Source organism: Xenopus tropicalis, chromosome 7 (assembly GCF_000004195.4).
Source record: "Xenopus tropicalis strain Nigerian chromosome 7, UCB_Xtro_10.0, whole genome shotgun sequence".
NCBI lineage: Eukaryota > Metazoa > Chordata > Amphibia > Anura > Pipidae > Xenopus > Xenopus tropicalis.
The window spans coordinates 28,120,526-28,138,496 of record NC_030683.2 but is presented as its reverse complement, the minus strand read 5'-3'; positions in this window follow the sequence as shown (position 1 = coordinate 28,138,496).

The window sequence follows — 17,971 nt, the reverse complement described above, 5'->3', positions numbered from 1 at the left end:
CTTTTTGTATGATCCAGCCCATTGGGCTCACATTCCAAAGTGGGGGTTGTAGACAGCAGAACAGTTATTTCATGCAAAACTATATCACTTGTTAAATGACTACAAGTTCTGCTCTGCTTCTTTAGCGTTGTCCATCTTCTATACCTACAGGCTGTATTTCTATAAGATGATTGTCATAATAGAAATCTTTGGAAGCTTTGGGCAGGTTGGGACTGTACAGTGGTTTAATCCATGTACTAAAAGCTTCAATATTAATGCACATTAGAAGCAAGCTCCATAACATACAGCATCCTTGCAAACTTTTATTTTTTTCCGTGTTGATGTGTATATTATGCCCCCGACAAAGCACTTAACTGATGGTGATTAATTGATGGACAGCCTAAGGACCTCAGTAGTAATGATCCTGCTGCTTCTTTATCTACTTATCCCCTGCCTACTTCCGATTGAACCCTGAAGCCAAATCTCCCACTCAGGTACCAAAAGCTGCTCTGAGTTTTACAGCTTTCAATCCTGGTATATGGCATGGGCAGAAAAATTGCCTGTAATTGGTGTTCACTGCTATAAAGTGCCTGGTGCTGGTCCCCTGCTGCAGTCCCAAGCTGCTCAGCAAAATAACCTTGCACATAGAAACCTAAAGAATGCCTGTACTTTTCATTTAAATGAAAGAAAGTAATTGTTGTAGTGTGTGAAACAGAAAGCACAGTCACTGGTATGTAAACATATGTAATATAAAGTGAGAAAAATCAAAGTGCAATCACACCCTTTGCTCCAGGATATTAAACTCCTAACAGCTCCACCCAAGCTATATGTGTGGCTCTTCACATACATTTCAACATACTAAAGCAGCATTTAAAGTTACCAATTGTATGAAACACACTGAACCTTCAGTCAAAATACGTCCGGAAACCCACAGCCTGTTAAAGCTGCCTTATAGGAGAAGGTTGATCCAAGTAGCAAAAGTGCTGAACTTGGACAGAATGGGCTAATTCTCCACTATGATCCCCTAGCAAGGATTTTTTGCTGGTTCTCTGGGCTGAGGACTCACTGTGCACAGTAGGTAAAAGGGAATAGGAGAAGTGAATGATTAAAATAAACAGTTACAAGCACTAGGTACAATGCCTCCATGTGTTTCTTTAAACTTGCTTCAGGACCAATAAGCCCTTTTAGGTGTTGGTGTATTGTAGCAACACTGCAAATGGTGCCCACTGGGCGTAGCAGAGCAGATCCCTGTGCTTGCAGGCAGGGCGGCAAGTCCCATTGGCAGACACTCCCTATTGGGCAATAGTTGCAGCTGTACCTTACCTTAGGGCAATGGCACACAGGAAGATTTTGGGCATGTGTTCAATGCATTTTCAGGGAAGGACAGGTAGAAATAGTTTTAGGAGCCTGGTCCCAGTGTGAAGCCACTGTCAGGTTTCCCAGGTCCCTTAAAGGAGAAGGAAAGTCAATAGATTAGCCACAATAGTTCAAGCTAGAATGCTATATTTATTCAGCAGAAAGCTTTACCATACCTGAGTAAACAGCCCTAGCAGTTCCTGTTTCTTTAAGATAGCAGCTGCCATTTTAGCTTGGTCTCTGTAGCTTCCTGCACCAGAGAGGAGAGTGCTGCGCAGACTTCTGCCCACAAAACAAGACAAGAAATCATGTTTCTTTTGATAGAGGACTTAGTGCAGCTTTTCTGTGAGTGCTTATAGCTGTATTTACATAGACATTTCTAATAAAGTTTACTTAGTTTTTACCTTTCCTTCTTCAAAGGCTGAAACTTTAAGGGACCTGTGAGTGGGGCGTGTTTAGGGGATAGATTGCAGGCGTGGCCTCTTTTGAGAAACAGTTTTAAGTACTGGGGTACCATTCTTTTTAGTTGATAGTACCCAAGCCCCAGGGGAAACAAACAGCCAAGGGGATAAAAACCCAAAGGGGAGGGACTTAACAGTTAAGTAGTATATGGCCTTCGAGAGCAGCCCTGGCCAAGTCAGTCAGTAATTCCCCTGTACAAGCACAAAAGCTGAAGTGTAGCTTTCCCCCCTCATTACAAAACAACATATATTCATCCACAAATAATTTTTAGGAAGCTTAGGCCCTCAACATAAGCACTGGAGGAAAGGGGGCAGGCAAATATTATCCACTCCCCAGTGATTATAATCTCTTACCTAAGACCTTCCAGTTTGCTGAAAACTGCACCGGCCTGGGGTACTTCTGTAGAAGAACCATGTAACCATCTACTTCCTATTTTGCAACCTTTATTGTGGGTGCTTTTCTCTCTGCACCACATATGCACCTCGACTGGCCTGCATAGAAGAACCATCAAAAAGATGGTGGTGTGGTGCTCCTACAGCAGCAGTTTTTAGTCAATAGGAGCACTGACCCTGGAGCTTGGGTAAGCAATTATAATCACTGTGGGGGGGGGGGGGGCTGACATTATGTTACCCCCCCCCCCCAGTGATTACAGGTTTCCTTTTTTAGAAATCAAAACAAATAAAATAATTGAATTATTGCATTTGTATCAGGATATCCCTGTAACTCTACCCCTTCCCTTCCCCCTTTGTTGTGACTGTTTCGTTAGCAGGAGTTTATTAGGAAGGGAGATTATCTGTTCTCTATAATCGAATTATCTACCATGTATTTTCCCTGTGTGTCCTGTGTATTGTAAGAAACCAAGAATTTTTATGATTAAAACAACAGGCAAGTATGTTCAGCTCAATCCCTATTCATTTGCACAGTGTTTACATTTTATGTCAGTTGACAACTCGTTCTTTTGAGATTTACTTTTATTTCTAGTCAAAAGTGCCATATTGCCTAAATATCCAAATGACTGGCCAGTAGAGTAATTAACTGAATAAGAAAGCTGACATTGTAATAAAACATTCCCATATGTGATATGATCCTGAGTTAGTAAATAATAGAGTGAGTGTTGTAGATCTAACCAACAATAATGGCAGCATCTTTTCCCCAGGAGACACAAAACTCATTCATAATGCAATGCATGTACATGTATTTTTTAAATTTACAAAAAAGGGGATTGATTAATCCCATTGCCTAGGTAAGCAAAAACAAGAATATTTTGTTTAAAAGTTAATGATGATAAATGTGCCAAGCTACCATACTAGGTCATGGTAAAAACCATTTCCCAAGAATGCAACTTAGCAGGAAGGTATCAGCTTATGGAAAAAAATAGGGGGTATCTTGATGTTGTACAACGGCTTGGCTACTTTATGATAACATTTTATACTTCATTCAGTCTCCAGCCTGAGGTTTAAAATGTTCTGCGAGTGCAAGGCTACTATTTTTTTCTCATGTATATCATTACCTTCAGGCCCTCTCCTACTCTGATTTTAGCCAATTGTTGCTTGGTTAAGTAGGCCTTAGCAACCAGGCAGCAGTTAAAATGTTAAACTTGATTGGCTTAGAACATAAAGCTTAAATTATTTTAAAAAGTAATTCAACATCTTAAATGTAAGATAATGCTGAGCTAGTGAAACAATATATCATACTTTGCCATGTTGTTTCCCATTTTGGGCTATATTGTGGGTTTTAATGCAGGAGAGCCCTGTATATGGGGGGCAGGATGACAGGGAGGGCAATAAGGCTGAGCAAGTCTCTGCACAAGTCGGCTCATATCTCCAGTAGGTCATTTCAAGGCCAAGAAACATATTAGCATGTTCTGTAGGTCAATACTGTGGGCCTGTGTAGTGCAAGGGAAAAGGGCGACCTTATTGACCTGAAATTAAATAGCATTAGCTGAGTTTAGGCAACACACAAGGGAAGACAGGGGCTGTGGGCTGGATAGCACTTTTACTGGAAGATCTTAAGGATTTAGGCCATTGCTTGTTTAAGCACGTACTATCTGGTGAACCGAAACGATGACCCGTGCTCATTTAATACTTTGTTTAACCTGAAACTGAGAGATGATCCTTTATTGTTTTTGTTTAATTGATGCCCAAGGAACAGCAATGCTTTACCCCTTTTCTGACTTCAATGCAAATTCATATCTTTACATTCTCTATTTGCAAGGCTGCACTTACAAGATTAAAGGAAAACTTAAGGAACTTTTATGCCTCCTTAGGCACCCAAGGTTTAGGAACCCATGGTCTTAGAACTTTATGTGTTATGATCTGGACTCACTCCCATTTGAGTTTTAAAAAAAGAGAGTTATTATTTAACCTTAAAAATGAATACTGTACCTTTACATTGACTTTGTAAGGTTTTAACTTGTAAAAACATAGTTCCAAAAAAAAAGAAAGTTATTGAGAGTTATTTGTTTTGGACTCCCCCAATGATTGGTGCATCTAGAACTCCCTAGACCAGGGGTCCCCAACCTTTCTTACTCGTGAGCCACAGTCAAATGTAAAAAGGCTTGGGGAGCAACAATAGCATCATATAAGTTCATGGAGGTGCCAAATGGGCTAAGATTGACTAACTACCTGCTTTGGGGACACTGGGAGCAACATCCAAGGGGTTGGTGAGCAACATGTTGCTCACAAGCCACTGGTTGGGGATCACTGCCCTAGACAGCTGCATCCAGCATCCTAGAGGACATTTATCTACAAATAAACTTCATTGTGTCCCTAGAGAACACTTGTATTCAGGACATCTCCCATTTTATTATAAACAGAAACAAGAGGTTCTCTACACTCACCCATTATTGTTCACTTTAAACAAAACAGGACTGGCCAGACTGGGGATGTCTTTGATGTAGCTGGCCAGCTGGAATACATTGCAATATATGGACTTGTTTAAAGGAAAGGGCATTTCCTAGTAGCTTAGTGTACAGAATGTCTTAATGACCTATATATATATTGATAATGGGTGAGTGCAGAGGACTTCTTGTCTTTGTCTGTATGAATTTTGTGGTCAGTGCCTCATTGCATCCCCTCCTAATGGTTTAAAATTCATTGGTGAGCACAACTTTCCCTTTTTTGTTATAGTTTATACAAAAGCAGTGGCCAGGTCCATTTTGTAGTTCCTATTATTCCCAGCCACAGTCAGGTAATCCCAGCGGTGTCCAATACATATGGGAACCATTTGGGAGTTGTTACCTTACAAACAAGCAAGCAAAACTTATTTCCTGTGAAAAATGTATATTGAAGCAGTAGAATTCTTAATGAATGAGATGAAAGTGAGTGTAGGACTGGCCAGATTGGGGATGGATTTAACGTAGTTGGCCAGCTTGAATATATTGCAATATATGGTGAAACAATCCCTGTTTTGTTTAAAGGGAAGGGCATTTCTTGGTATTTTAGTGCACATAATGGCACCCCAAATAAATTAGAATATATACAGTGAGAAGTAGTGGGATCTGGCACACTAGACAACCTGCCTTCCCAAAACCCCTTTTCATATTAAAATCTACAATTAGTATAGATATAGTTTGTATATGTGAGTATATAGCTAGGTCAGTGTATGTGTATACATGCGCACTTGGGGTTCCTGGAGAGGTTGAACCTGATGGATTTTGGTCTTTTTTCAATCCAGATTAACTCTGTAACTATTAGACACCAATATTTATGTTTACAAATAGTAAAAACTTGAATATACAAAGAGCCCTTTGTCTTTTCTCTTTCACATTTTAAATCCCTCAAAAAACAAAGAAAAAGTTCATATCCAATCAACACACACAAAAAAACATTTTCTGCACTTCATTATGGAGAAACTTAAGCTTATCCTGTTCCATGTCCTTCACTGTGTTAAACCCAGATTCCCCTGTGATGTTATGGGAATATGGGCCAAGTAAGAGATGAGTTGCCATGAAGGCAGTTCTGTGCTACAAACAGATAGGAAGCCCTGGCTTTGTATGAAAGTAAATAAAGGAGGGGAACCTGAGTAAAGCCAGTAGTGAGCATAGGACATTGTATCTGTTAGATCTACAGAGCCAAATGCCTAACAATGTCACTGGGATTGGCTGAATCGTTCTGCAACTATAATTAGGCTTTATTTATAGAGTGGCAACATATTCTGTAGCACTTTATAAAGATTAAATATCCTTCCCCTGTAAGGCTTTCAATCTTATGTACCTATTTCATCCAGTATAATCAATTTTATCAGCCAGTTTGGAGGAATGTCATACAGATACATACAGTTTTCTCGTAGATAGCGCCCTGGCTGGATTTAAACCTAGGACCTCAGTCCTACAAGGAACTGCAGGCTTTTGTACCAATTCAAGTGAGTGAAGAACCAAAGTTGCCACCAGTACCCCCCCATCCTCTTTTCTACTGATTCACAGCACATGTTCTGGGCTGCTATCACTTACCTGAGTTTAGGCATCAACTCCCAATTTAGTAATTAAGTACATTATTAATTTAATAATTAAGATTCCGTTCCATGCCAGCATAGTAACCAGTGCATTAAGCATTAGCTTTAATGAATCAGCCCTGCATAAAAATGAAAATAGTGAAAGTTAGCTCCCTTATTGTAATTATTGTAATTACCAACTTATAATAACCAAAAGAACCATAAAGTATAGTGACACCCACTGAAATGTATGTGAGCAAATCCTTAAAGTGCAGTAGAAAGATGTGATAAAAAGAATTTCAAACAGGCAATACATATAAGGAAATATATGAGAAATGATCATCACCAGTTCATAGTGTCTCAACAGCGTATTTGCTCTTGGAGATGTTAGTAATGGTTAGTATGGGGCTGCACTATGTCACAGCTTGAGATGGAAATTCCACTTTAAATTAAATTTGAGCATGAAGTTGCTCTCTGGTTTTCCAAGATAATTTGTCAAAAAATCTGCAGCTGAGGCTATCCTAGACAGATCTGATTATTTATGTTATAGCTGCATGATTTACCAGTCAGATTGTAGAAATACTATTCCTAGCATCTAGGTTGTCTACTGGCTGATATTGTACAGGTCCTGCTATAAAAGCAATACTCCTAATTCTAGAATTACTAGAAACTAACTGATATAACTGGAATTTTTTCCAAGAACAGGAGGCAACCCTACCAGCATTCCACTGGCAGTGGTAGATCAGTATCTCTAGGGCTGCAGGTTGCCCACCATTACATAGTCTCAAAAATTAGTTTAATTCCTTGAAGGAATGGACAGACAGTATTTTAAATAGCATTGTACACTCCAATTGGTTGCCTACAGAAGTGTGTTTTTAACTAAAACAGTTGACACCTGTGATAATATTGTACAGTATATCATTTAGCCATAACCACTTGCAGGACCTTTGCTGTCTTTCTACCCCATACATGAGGATGAAAACATTTTCTTTTACTCTTTCAGATTGTCCAATTGATGCAATATATGTAGCTGTTCCAGCCATAGAAAATGGACGCATTCACCAATCACAGCAATTACTGATTTATTATATAAAAATGTACATTTATTTTTTTCACATCAATGGAAGGTCACGACAAACAATAAGATAGTGGGCAGTGGAATTGCATGTATTCGTGTGCAAGTAGTATTTTTTATATGCATTTTTGCATCTTTTTAGGACTGCAGTAGCAGTAAGCGCTGTGGCATACAGGGAGTTGCCCGCAACAAAATGTAAATCGCCGGTGGGATGGCATACGTGGCACCGCAATTTCCCCGAAATCACAGGGAAGTTTCCTCTCAAGGCAACTTCCGCGATTTCGGGGAAATTGCGGCGCTGCGTATGCCATCCCACCGCCGATTTACATACTCGCCGGTGGGATGCTATTTCGGGGAGATTAGTCGCCCCCGACAAGGGAGATTTGTTGCAAGCGATTAGTCTCCCCGTCTGCCACAGCCCTAAAGCTACTCCTGTGAGGTCACTGAGTCTCTTAGGGAAAGACTAGGTGAAGTCCTGCTAGGTACAGTTTTTAAAAAATAATTCTTCAGTTTTGTATTGAGTTTAAGTTATTATTATACTGTTCTTGATGGCCCCATAATCTTATTTCCTTCAGGACAGAACCTTCCAAGCATGGGCTTTCTCTTCTTGCATATTTTATAAAAGGGTGTGTACTTTTATAAATATTTGTAATTACAAAATACTGTGTAAAGGATCAGGGGAGCCATGTATAACACACAGCAGAGTTAATGAACTTGGTGAAGTTGCTACCATTGTACAAACATAATTAATAATTATAAATTCCCTTTGAACAGATTTTATACCCACTGTTGTACATTATAAATATATTAGAACCAGCCAAGAGTCAATTTACTGAGTACACAGATACCAGAAAATCAAATACTGTATGTCCCAACACACATCTTCTATACCACTGAGCCTGTGCTATGAGACCCTGTTAGTATATTGGCATGTACACTTATAAATCACTACTTTCATCGGCAATTATAACATATAGGTTTGGCTCAGAAAGTTGTAATTCAACAACAGCTAGAGGCCTTTATATTGATAAACCATGTTATATATACAAGTATGGGACCATTATCCAAAATGCTTTGGGACCTGGGATTTTCCGGAAAAGGGATCTTACCATAATTTGGATCACCCTATCTTAAATCTAGTAAAAGATAATTTAAACACTAATTAAACCCAATAGGATTGTTTTGCCTCCAATAAGGATTAATTATATATAAGTTGGGATCAAGTACAAGGTACTGTTTTATTATTATAGAGAAAAAGGAAATCTTTTTCAAAAATGTGAATTATTTGATTAAAATGGAGTCTATGGAAGATGGCCTTCCTGTAATTCGAGCTTTCTGAAAAACGGGTTTCTGGATAGCGGATCCCATACCTGTACTTACAAAATTTAGCCTCAGGAATGTCTTAACATGAATCATGAAGCTCAGTGTCCACTTAATACAATATAAATAGAATGTTTTATGAACTATTATACAAAAATTAACACACTCATGAATTATATGGAACCATGGACAAGAATCTTTCTATTTCTATAAAAATTTAAACTAATTGTGTTCCATTTCCTTCCCTAGTCCAAGGGTTACGGAGACTAGATAAGTTACAAACTGTGTCTATATTCTGGTTTCATTTGAAACTTATAGTAAGTGTAGCCTACAGTAGCTCAATACGTTTTCAGTGTGGTTGTGACCCCTTCATATTTATTGCAGAGTGAAAAGACTTTTTTTGGCAGGAACGTATTGGTTAATTACATAGCAATGGAACAAGAGGGTTCCACAGGAACATAACCAATTATAACATAACCAAACATACCAGCACTCCTTCCTTTTATGGAAAGCTTATTCTAAAGTTCAGAAAACATGTCCCAATTCTACAAGTTTTGTAAGCTGCTTTCTTTACATGCTTTACTATAAAGGTGAGGTCAGACGAAGTGTATATCCGCTTCTCTCATCCCTGCGCTTTTCTGCCTGGCTGAGAGAAGCAGATTCGCTTCCGTATGCCGCTCTGTTTGGCTGCACGACAAGCTATGGCTACAGCGCGAGTGTGAGCCCACAGAGCGGATCGGAGGTTAGCCTGGAAAATGCCAAAGCGAAAGTTTTTCAGGCCGACCTCCAATACGCAGGGCCGGACTTCCAGTCTTGGCGCCCCGAAGGCCGCCCCCGCAAGTTGCGCCCCACCTCCCCCCGCGAGTGCGCATGCGCGAACAGCAGGTCACCGTGCGCATGCGCGGAAGGCCACACTTGCATACGGAGCAGTGGTGAGAAGTTCCCATTGCTCCATATGGGAGCAAAATTTTAAGATTTTGGTGCGGCGGGGCGACATGCCGCCCCCAAATTTGTGCCGCCCTAGGCCCGGGCCTTTGTGGTCTCTCCACAAATCCGGGCCTGCCAATACGCTTTGTCTGACCTCACCCTAAACCTAGGCCGTGACGTCTGCTTATTCTGTTGGTACACCACTGTTACAAAATAGATATAATGTTTCAACTTTTAAATTTGGTTTCATTGTGCAGCGGAACTCTTGGACTGTTAAGGACTATAAGCTAAGTCGGTACTAGGTGCACAAGGTTTTGGGAAAGTAAGTTGTTCACTGCTTAAATAATTACCCTATATGAGCATACTGTATATATTGTAACCTTATTCATTCTGTGTCTATCTCTCAAGGTATACCTCGCAAAACACAAATATTCAAGAGAAAAAGTTGCCATAAAGGCTTTGAAAAAGGAAGAAATAGCTTCAAATTGGGATGTTAATGGGTAAGTAAAGAGGCAATGACAATGATTATTCTTATTCTGTTTCTAATCTCCTTATATTTAATGTGACCCTACTGTAATGTGACCCTACTGTGATCCAGTCATTTGGTACGTTAACTGGACATTGTGCAATTTGCCCATTTTAATAGCAATAGTGAATATGTAGAAGGTTACCTGCTCATTTCTGTATTTTTATTTTTTAGAATTAAAGCAGAGAAAAGAGTCCTCGAATTAGTAGGAAGGTAGAAAAACTCTTTCCTTGTCGGCTTATTCACCTCATTTCCATGGCAATGGACTATTGCATATATATATTTCATATATTGAAAGGGCGCCCTTCCACAAAAGAAAGCTGTGTAAGTTACATTGAAGCTTTTGAGAGGGTCTCATGGGTAAGAGTTTTATATCCAGTTTCAGTCCTGTTAGAATGGGGTCATCAGTTTTGCTCTGCACGAAGGCCATAATAAATAGAAAGCCAGGACTCACTGAATATGCACATTCAAGCACCAACACTTCCATGTGGTCTTATCCATCCACCACTAGGTTCAAGAATAGCTACAGTGTGTTGTATTTGTACATACATAAGTCTATGTTTATAAATTACTAATACAAGGATGTTTTTGTTTTTACAGATTTTCTGCTGGTTGTATCGTGTTAGATTTGAAATTCCTACATAAAAACAACATTATTAATGGGTAAGCACTAATGAGATTTAAGTGGGGGTGTAGATTTTAAGGCAAAGCTTTCATCACTTACCCACCGGTGGGTGGTTGGAAACAAAATTCAGCATTCACAATACAATGCATGTACATGTATGTTTCAAATGTACAAAACAAATATACAAAAAAAGCAATTGATCAGTCCTATTGCACTGGGTGTTACTATTATCATTTTTAAAAAAAGGTATTTTAGTTTAACGTTTGTGATCATAAATGTGGCAAGGTACCCTACTAGGTCACTGTAAACCTAATTAGGCGGTCCTTTCCCAAGATAATGCAACTCAGCAGGGAGGTCTCAGCAAGTGTGAGACTACCATTTTATATTCATATCTCATTGTCTTAAGGCCCTCTTCTACTCTGATTTTACCCTCTTGTTGCTTGGTTAAGTAGGCCCTAGCAACCAGGCAGTAGTTAAAATGTTAGGCCTGCATTTTGCATTAAACTGAAAGTTTAAGGTTAATTTAAGGGTTAATAATGAGCTAGTGGACCCATATATCATACTTTGCCATGTTGTTTCCTATTTTGGGCTATATTGTGGGTTTTAATGCAGGAGAGCCCTGTATATGGGGGGTAGGATCACAGGGAGGGCAATAAGGCTGAGCAAGTCTCTGCACAACTCGGCTCATATCTACAGTAGGTCATTTCAAGGCCAAGAAACATATTAGTATGTTCTGTAGGTCAATACTGTGGGCCTGTGTAGTGCAAGGGAAAAGGGCGACCTTATTGACCTGAAATTAAATAGCATTAGCTGAGTTTAGGCAACACACAAGGGAAGACAGGGGCTGTGGGCTGGATAGCACTTTTACTGGAAGATCTTAAGGATTTAGGCCATTGCTTGTTTAAGCACGTACTATCTGGTGAACCGAAACCACGACCCGTGCTCATTTAATACTTTAAAGATGAGATCCTTTATTGTTTTTGTTTAATTTATGCCTTAAAGCAGGGCCATGGGCCTGATGTTGCCTTAAAGTATTTTTATGGACTCCCATATATAGACTTGACTGTATGGCATCATCATTTTAATATAATCTGGCCCTCAAAGATTCTGTATGAGAATTAATTGACCCACTACATGTACTAAGGTAGGTCTCCTTAGGTATAATTGGCCTAAAGTGAAGGAACCATAATACTGAAGATTTAGGCTTAGTATATTACTTGTCACATTTGGAATAAACAACAAAGGTTAATCTTGATTTCACCATGACCTGTTGTGCCAATGATTTTCTTTAAAGTCTTGTGATTTTAGGGGGTGCTGATCCCCCACACCATGCACCAGGTTTATTGCTTTGAGAGGCCAGGGTGTGCTGGTGATTCTTTTCTACACTGTAACTCTAGGCAGTGTCATTCAGTGGCCATTAAAGAAAATTTGCTATCATAATATCCAAGGCTATTGTGATCTTAAGTCTACAGTTAGTCATTATGGGTATTGAGATATATATATATATATATATATATATATATATATATATATATATATAAGTATATATTTATATGCAAACTGTTGGTTATTTGGAGGGGTTGAACTCGATGGACTTTGGTCTTTTTTCAACCAAAATTAACTCTGTAACTATTTAGACACAAAAGATTTATGTTTACAAATAGTAAAAACTTGAATATACAAAGAGCCCTTTTTCTTTTCTCTTTCACATTCTAAGTCTCTCAAGAAACAGAGGAAAAGTTAACCGTGCCATGTATAAAATTCATAAAACAAAGTTTTGTACATTTGGCAACATCCAATCAACACTTCATTATGGAGAAACTTAAGCTTATCCTGTTCCATGTCCTTCACTGTGTTAAACCCAGATTCCCCTGTGATGTTATGAGAATATGGGCCAAGTAAGAGATGAGTTGCCATGAAGGCAGTTCTGTGCTACAAACAGATAGGAAGCCCTGGCTTTGTATGAAAGTAAATAAAGGAGGGGAACCTGAGTAAAGCCAGTAGTGAGCAAAGGACATTGTATCTGTTAGATCTACAGAGCCAAATGCCTAACAGTGTCACTGGGATTGGCTGAATCGTTCTGCAACTATAATTGGGCTTTATTTATAGAGTGGCAACATATTCTGTAGCACTTTATAAAGATTATACATCCTTCCCCTGTAAGGCTTACAATCTAAATATCAAATTTGCTATAGTTAATTTTATCAGCAGCCAGTTGGCCTGAATTGGAGGAACATCTTATAGATAAAGAAAGAACACACAATCTTCTTGTAGATAGATTGAACTTAAGACCCCAGTGTTGCAAGGCACTGCAAGCTTTTGTACCAGGTCAAGGAGTAAAGATCCCAAGGTGCCACCATTAGCCCTCAAATCCACTTTCTGCTGATTCACTGCACATGATCTGGGCTGCTGTTAATTACTTAGCTTGGGGACTATCTCACAATACAATTACAGGGTGGCAGAGAAATCTAATGTAAAAACCCATGGATTTTGCATCAGCTTTTATGACAGACATAGCTTTCTGGCCATTTACCACATCCTCAAAGCTTAGCTTCTTGACAGCAGCCCAGAGCACACTGAGCATGTGCAGATGCAGATACAACATGGAATGGAGGTGAGTGGTCAGGTTGTTTCTCAGCTTGTGTTTACCCACAGGCCAAGAAACAGCCCGGTCAGACCCACTGGCGTAACTATAGATGCAAAGAGGTGGTCCCAACCATGGGTTCTGCTTCCTCTATAGTTGTAAAGAAATACCCCCTCCCAAGCCGCTCTACTACCTACAGGCAGGGGGAGTGGGCAGGTGGGGACTGGGTAGGAGTTGCAGTGTAGTGGGCCCAGCATCGCCTAATTACACTAATGGTCAGACCGTTGCCTGAAGGACCTGAGCTGCAAATTACCCTGGTTAATATCTATCCCAGTGTCCTACCTCTGCTACACTTTGCCCCTAGTTCACTCTCTGCAGGGGTATTACACTTAGCCACAGCCGACCTGCCTTGTGCAATAACACACTGAATGCAACATAAAATCTACGTTCCAAGGGGCAATGTGGGCTTTCGAGGTTGCCACTCACTTGGTGACCTTGCCGAACAAGCAGATCTTTAAGTGTATGACCAGCTTTAGTTGTTTGGTCTATCTGGCCAGTTGCCAGAGTTGAAGCAGAAGTCATCTCTTATGGTCCTGAGATAGCTATAACACATATGTAACTCTCAGGGCTCATAGGCTCCTATACCTACTTCGGATTTATCGGAGTAGAAAAAAAGTAGTGGGTCTATGGTAAGAAGCGAGCAGGCTATGTTCTATATCACAGGGGTATTAAACAATGTAGTGGGACCTAGAAAGCTGCCAATTATTATCATCATTATGTATCTCACCCTAAGGAGCAGGCAGTCACATTTGGAGTCATTTCCCATGGTTAGGGGAGAGTTACATTTGTGCTCTGTCCATAGTAATTCAATTAGGCATCTAAAACAATGAAAGCTAGCCGTGGCATCAGTTGTATTCCAGGTATGTAGAGTGGGTGAGAGGCTGTAATAATTCATGTTTGACTAGTATTTTGTACTTTGTGAGATATGTAAGCATAATGACTGCATGCTTGCCTGATTCTGCTTCCCTTAGGACGGAACTAATGTATTTTGTTCCATCCATGACATATCCCAGAATGTGCAACTTAACCTTTCACATCTAATTTCCCTCACTGGCTGCTGAAAACCTCCTCCGTATCTGAAGCACTGCCAGTGAGTGGTTGTGGCTCTGATGTTACCTATTCTTCCCTTGATGAATGCATTTCTGTTATCCATAACTGTGTAGGTGGGTTTGGCTAATGCACAAAGGCAAAGCTCCATTAGTGAGTTGCTTGAAATGGATACATGGATTGTTAAAGAAATTTAGGAGGGGGAGATGTCCTCACTCAATTGTTATCAGGTGGCAAATAGTGCTTAAAAGTGTTTAGAGTCCTATGCCAGAGTAACTCTAAAGCTAATGAAATGCATTGGGTGTATATTTTATATTGTCACTACTGGGTCACTAACTTGACTTTAGTAATTTGTTTGAAAAAAGTGAGGCTCATAGGAGCCAATGACTGCCTGGCCTGTGTATCTTAACCTGTGTGTATTTTCTTCAAGGTATGTTCCAACATGTATGCTAACACATCCTAGATAGTTCTAGTAAGGTGTGTACGCCTCTCTGTGTTCTCTTGTAATTCAGTAATAAGAAGTGTGTCTGTCTACCAAGGCTTTAGGGAATGAATTTTGTGTTTGGGCGCCCGCTTTGTAGTTCAGCGTTTGGTCAGGACCCCCTTAGCTCACAATAAGGATTCACATAAACAAAGTTAAAAAAAAAGCTGTACTTTATTCTTAGGGATAACTAGATTACTAGTTGTGCCAAATCATACCAAAACTGGTCTCCAGGGTGAGCCTATCACATTTGCTTTGAACTATGAAACTGGATAGGGTGTTGGGATCAGCTGAAGAATTCTGACATGGCTGAGATATTTATAATGGGTACATATTTGGAGAGATATTGTAGAGCAGTGATTCCTAACCATTGGCTCGTGAGCAACATGATGCTCACCACTGCTTTTGATGTTGGGGGTGTTGATGTGGTTCCCAGTGGCCTCAAAGTAGTTGCCTATTTTTAAGTCTCTGGCTTGGAGGCAAGTTTTGGAAGCACAGAGACACAGTTTTACTCCAAGCAGAGCCTCCTGCAGGCCAGCAGTCCAAATGGGGCCCCACAGCCCTTATTTAGCATCCCCAAAGAACCTTTTTCATGCTTGTGTGGCTCAGCAACACTTTTTACATCTGAGTGTCGCTCACAAATAAAAAGGCTGGGGTTCCCTGTTGAGGAGTAACTAAATTGTTCAGCATCTTTGGCACAGGTGATAAACCTAAAAATGTATTTAAGATGTTGGCCAGACATATGATCAGAAAGATGCATTCTCCAGGATGTTGGACTACAAACCTTTAAGATTCTCTTCCTGATGGAAATATCTTCTATAATCTTTATTATGATTAGGTTCATCCTTTTGTGGAGGTGACGGATATGCTGCAAATAATAGAGAATAGCACTCATAATACACACTAAAAAGGCATTATACACCGACATACACCATTATCTATGTTTTAATGGTACTGCCAACTCATATAAGATGCCAAGAGATTTGTATAGTTTACAAATTGCTCTTCTCTCTTCCAGATGTACATGAAGTGCAGCTGTAGTTTCCCCTTTAATGTCATTTGAAACCTAGTCCTTAATTCCCTTTGGAAGAAGCAATGGTTGATGCTGTGGGAGACAAGATGACAGGCCACTGCAAACATGAATTGGAAAAACCAGAATTAAATTAAATGCCTTAAGCTTCCCAGGCAGCATTTTACGTTCCACAGGGAACACACTAAATAGAACTGTAATCACAGTCTAACCTACTGTGGTTCTGCAGTTGCTCCTTTGTAGATATGTATTTTGTACGGTTTCCAGAGCTGAACTGACAAACTTAGTCATGGTTTGCCAATTAGACACACCCCTCAGCACTGAGCACCCCTGGTATAATGTGGCGTGAAGATGAATTTTCTCAGAATGTAGATCACATACACTGACACATTATTGCTTTATTTATTTAGGCTTTACATATGTCTCCTTGAGACCTTTCCCACTACACCTTATAGCAGTGATCCCCAACCAGTTGCTCCCAGTGGCCATAAAGCAGGCGCCCATGTTTGAATCTTGAAGACGTGTTTTGGAAGAACAGAGACAAATAACTTTTTTCATGCTTGTATGGCTCCCCAACACTTTTTACATCTCAGTGTGGCTTATGAATAAAAAAAGTTGCCTTAAGCTGGCCATACACGGGCGACATCGCCAAGCGAGCAGATCTTCACCCGATATCCCCCCTACGGGTGGGTGATATCGGGAAGGCATGTAGGCAAATTCGATTGTTTGGCCCTGGGGCCAAACGATCGAATTTTACACGTGGCAATGGGGCAGTCGGTTCAGGTTAGAAAATCCAGTTGAATCGGGGACCGAATCGGCTCCTTGATACGGTCCCCGATTCGACTGGATTTTCTAACCTGGCTGATCGATATCTGGCCAATTTCAGGCCAGATATCGGTCGCCAGGCACCTCGGTTCTGCCCCTACCTGGGCCTTTAGGGTTATTTTACTTCATGACTGCCCAGACGTTACTGATGTGGGGTCCTAAGGATTTACTATTTCAACAGAGACAATATATGGGCCCCATGGACTTCGCATTTACAGAAAACAACAAAAAAAACAACATAATTTCCTGCGTCAGGGTCAGTTCAAGGCTCATAACACACAAGTTAAGGCTTAGCAGAGGTGGATTTTGCAGTGGGTCCTCAGTATCAGAATGGGCCCTTTATGGGTGGGATCATATACAAATGTACAATTCCAATGTAATAACTGTTAGTTATTTTAAGTGTATACATCATCCAACCTGCAATTGTTGATCTGAAACTGCAAGCATCCCGCCTAAAGCTGTCAGTGGTATGCAGACTCGCAGTTTGTCAATTTCTGGGAGAATGCATCTTGGACATTGCTGAATTATGTAATATTGCCTAAGATAGGCCTTCCTGCATTGAATCACTGGTTCCTTATTGGTATCCCCCATTCCCAAAAACAAATTTTCTCTTCTAAACATTTGGAAAATTTTAAGAAAGGGCTAATGTCCCACAAGAACATTTGGCCAGTTGGTTTGTAGCAAAGCACATGGTTGTTCAATAGGTTGCTTTTGATCTCAACTTTTTGGTCAAGATGTCTGTCAAATCCCAGCTCTGTGCTACAATGGTATCTATCAGCTGGTGCCCAGGTTGGGATATGTACTTGGCTCTGTGCTACAATGGTATCTAGCAGCCTGTGCCCAGGTTGGGATATGTACTTGGCTCTGTGCTACAATGGTATCTAGCAGCCTGTGCCCAGGTTGGGATATGTACTTGGCCCTGTGCTACAATGGTATCTAGCAGCCTGTGCCCAGGTTGGGATATGCACTTGGCCCTGTGCTACATTGGTATCTAGCAGCCTGTGCCCAGGTTGGGATATGCACTTGGCCCTGTGCTACAATGGTATCTAGCAGCCTGTGCCCAGGTTGGGATATGCACTTGGCCCTGTGCTACAATGGTATCTAGCAGCCTGTGCCCAGGTTGGGATATGCACTTGGCTCTGTGCTACAATGGTATCTAACAGCCTGTGCCCAGGTTGGGATATGTACCCGGCTCTGTGCTACAATGGTATCTAGCAGCCTGTGTCCAGTGATGATGTCATAA